The 3319-nt window shown below is 35.0% G+C and overlaps 1 long non-coding RNA gene across 1 annotated transcript; it reads left to right on the top strand.

Annotated features, from left to right (window-relative positions):
• The first annotated feature begins 292 nt into the window (after positions 1-292).
• LOC100789970 (uncharacterized) lies at positions 293-3079 on the top strand. Its single transcript, XR_412950.4, has 2 exons — positions 293-458; positions 2640-3079. It is a non-coding gene; the product is annotated as an uncharacterized lncRNA (long non-coding RNA).
• The last annotated feature ends 240 nt before the right edge of the window (positions 3080-3319 follow it).

Below are 3319 nucleotides of genomic sequence, written 5' to 3'. Positions count from 1 at the left end.
AAGTTTTTGAATTTTTTTAAAAATTATATATATATATATATATATATATATATAATTTCAAACAAAAATTGTTGACAAAAAAAATCGAATCAATGAAAATAGAATTTTCAGTTTATTTATATAAAAAATGAAGTAATTTAATTGATTTTATTAGGTAGTTTATTGGATCCAATTCCAATCCTTTTTGGTTACATCATTGGGTCCACTCCAAAGAAGGCTTCCTCTTAAATAAATTTCGAAATAAGATAAACAAGCTGTGTCCAAATATACGTAATTGTAGGAAGGTAAGCCGCACAATTATATTGACCATTGACCATTGACCATTGTATTGAAAAAGAAAAAATAAAAAAGGAAATAAATAGTATTACTATTCACGAAAATTAGGAAAGAGTGTATTTGGGGTTTAGGAAAAAGGTGAAGGGCGAAGACACGTTCTTCTCTCAAGTGCTGAAAAAAAGGTACCATTGTCCATTTCTCGATCCGTAAATTTTGTTGTGCGTTTTCGTTATTTTCGCGCATGTTCTGTACCGATCTTTTGTTTCGCATCGTGAATATTATTCGGAACTCTCTTCTTCGTTTTTCTTTGCTCGAACAATTTCGGATTTTCTGGTCTGAATTTTTCTCTTTTCATTATAACCGAATATTAGAGTTCCTTCAACCATCTTTTGGAGATGTTGATCACCGACTGCCACGAATCAATTGCATGATAATTAAATTAATTGATGATAATGGACTTGTCCTTTATTGATCTTGATCCCTTGGAATCAAACCAGTTCCGTACACTTTGGTTCGGAGAGAAACAACAACAACAATAATAATGATAATAATTTCACGGTTATGATTATGAGTGAATAGTCCTGATGAAATAAGCCGAATCACTTTTAATTTAATTTAGTACTGAAAATTATTTTGTAAAGATTCAAAATAGTTGATGGAGTAATAACATTAATATTTTGATCTAAAAGAATGGAGCCATGGTCTTCAAAATTGTTGCTACTTTTGCAAAAGAAAAAGAAGTGGGTGCTTGCTACTGGATTAACATGTGTATGAAGTTCAAGAAGACACTATTAATCTATTATTCATGTTCTTTTGCTTTTTATATATTTAGCTGTCAACTTAGACAAATGTGATTTTGTTGGAATGATAGAGATTTAATTGTAGAATGGCAGAAGAATTAGGATTTTCTAGGGTCAATGAAACTTGTGTAGAAAGCGGGTGGGTTGTTGAAAGGAGGTAACTGGGATGGTTTTATGGTGAGATCGGTGAATGACTGCTTGGGTGCTGGGAACAGTATATACTGGATTGGTGTTTCGGGTTTATGAATTCTACGATAGTTAATAGGAAGAATCAGAATGGGGTTTGTTATTTTGATTGAGTGGGTATTTAGTGATGCCTTCCAAAAGACAGACATAAAACTGGGAAGAAGAAAATGAAGTTAGACTGCACACCTAGGGTTCTGTAAGCACCCACCCAAGGCTTGATTATGTTACGCAAATTCTTTGCTACTCCTTCTGATTGAATTAGCAATTACAGCTCCTTTGCCTTTATAATTAGCCTCAATGGAAGAAGAGGACTTTGAATGCTGCCTGAAAGCGTTGAAAGGAATGAGGCTTATTGTTGCGGGTAATCTCATTCAGCCTCCTAGATGCTGTCTTCCCTACTTTTGACCACCAGAGTTTCTCAGTTATTGGATATTCCAAGTACTCCCCTCCAAGTCAAGGACCACTTGGAATGCTTGCTCGAAAAGTCTATCCTTGCTTTATGCAATGATTCTCTCTTTGGGTCTCTATTGTATATCTTCAACACCTGTCTACCAAACTTCAACTAATCCTAGGTTTCATTCGTGCAAATCGTACTCTCTGTTCATCAGTCATGTAAAACCACTCAAAATACACGATGGAATGTGGAACCCGTCTTCACCACCTTAATAATGTCACCAGTTTTATGAATGTCTAAACTATTCAATTCTTCTTAGCTATAGCCAACTCTCATTTCTTGTTTCCTTTATACTTTCTCACCATTATTTGCTTCGTTATTAGTGTTACTGTTACTGACTCAATTCCCCTTATTTGTAGTTTTATTTTTGCTGCATATATTTGTTACTTGACTGTTCAATGTGTTGGGGTTGATCGTACTAATGGAATGGCCCTGAAACTATTTTCTGAACACTGGATTTACAATATGCTGCTGCCACTGTAATAATTTTTCAGTGGCTCTTGAAATATTTTTTAAAAAGGGGTGATATGAAAGTGACCATATGCCATTCAATATTGCCAGTCCTTTTTTTTAGTGTTGCCTTAATTTCATTCTACATCATGTTTCAGTTAAATGCTGATTGAAAGTTTGCTAATTTTAATGATTTTCCTTTACTATATGAATGCATTTTAGTAGTTATTTACAATATGATTGGTGTGTGAGAGAGTGAGATTGAGAGATATCCAAAACTGGCGTGCTGCAGCAATGCACACAGACATGAAATGCACACAATAATTTCAATCCCCTTATCAGTGACACCAAAAAAAGGAATAGTGATGAATGATGATAGTGATAGTAATTGAGTGGGAAGAAATGAAACACACAATTATGTTGGAAACATCTGATTCTGTGGATGATCTCTGAAAACAAATTTTGACTTGTAGGAAATAGCAGAAAGTTATATGGATAACAAATCACCGAGCAATAAGGCATCTGAGGAGCTGGCACGTGAGTTGCTTATTGCTATCTCTGATTCTTTACCAGATAAAACTCTGGATTCCGATTTTGTGCCCGAAAGCAAGGACGCAGACAGCTTTGCAAGACCAAACGGTGATTGGGATGACAAGTTTAGGTCTGAATTGATTTCAATCTCCTATGTTGAATCTCCCGATGTCAAAATCTGATATATTACGAGTCTAGACTGTTAGTAACTTATGCTACCCTTCTGGTTTGTTATGTGGATGAATTTCCGCTGTGCCAATTGTTGTGAATTGATTATACTATGTGGGCTATCTTGCAACCCACATGTAGATACTCTCACCAGTCACATGCTTGGTTTTGTATTCTAAAAATGACTGATAAATACTTAATTAGTACTCTGTTATATTTTTGTTCATAGAAAATTCAATCTGGAGAATCTTACTCGTATGTGTTAAAGTAACACTAAAATCTTGGGTTCATTGTACGGTTGAGAGGTTTCAAGTGCTAATGAGGATTGGCTTAACCAGAAGGATGTAACAGATTCAGTAAAAAGGCTTTGGGTTCATGTTTTCCTGGAACGATCTCTAGATATATTGAAGACTGGTGGCATGTATTCAGTCGGGAACGAGGCAATGAGATTCTG

Source organism: Glycine max, chromosome 1, assembly GCF_000004515.6.
Source record: "Glycine max cultivar Williams 82 chromosome 1, Glycine_max_v4.0, whole genome shotgun sequence".
NCBI classification, from domain to species: domain Eukaryota; kingdom Viridiplantae; phylum Streptophyta; class Magnoliopsida; order Fabales; family Fabaceae; genus Glycine; species Glycine max.
Note: the sequence above shows the minus strand (reverse complement) of the source record. Positions and strands in the feature narration are given on the sequence as shown.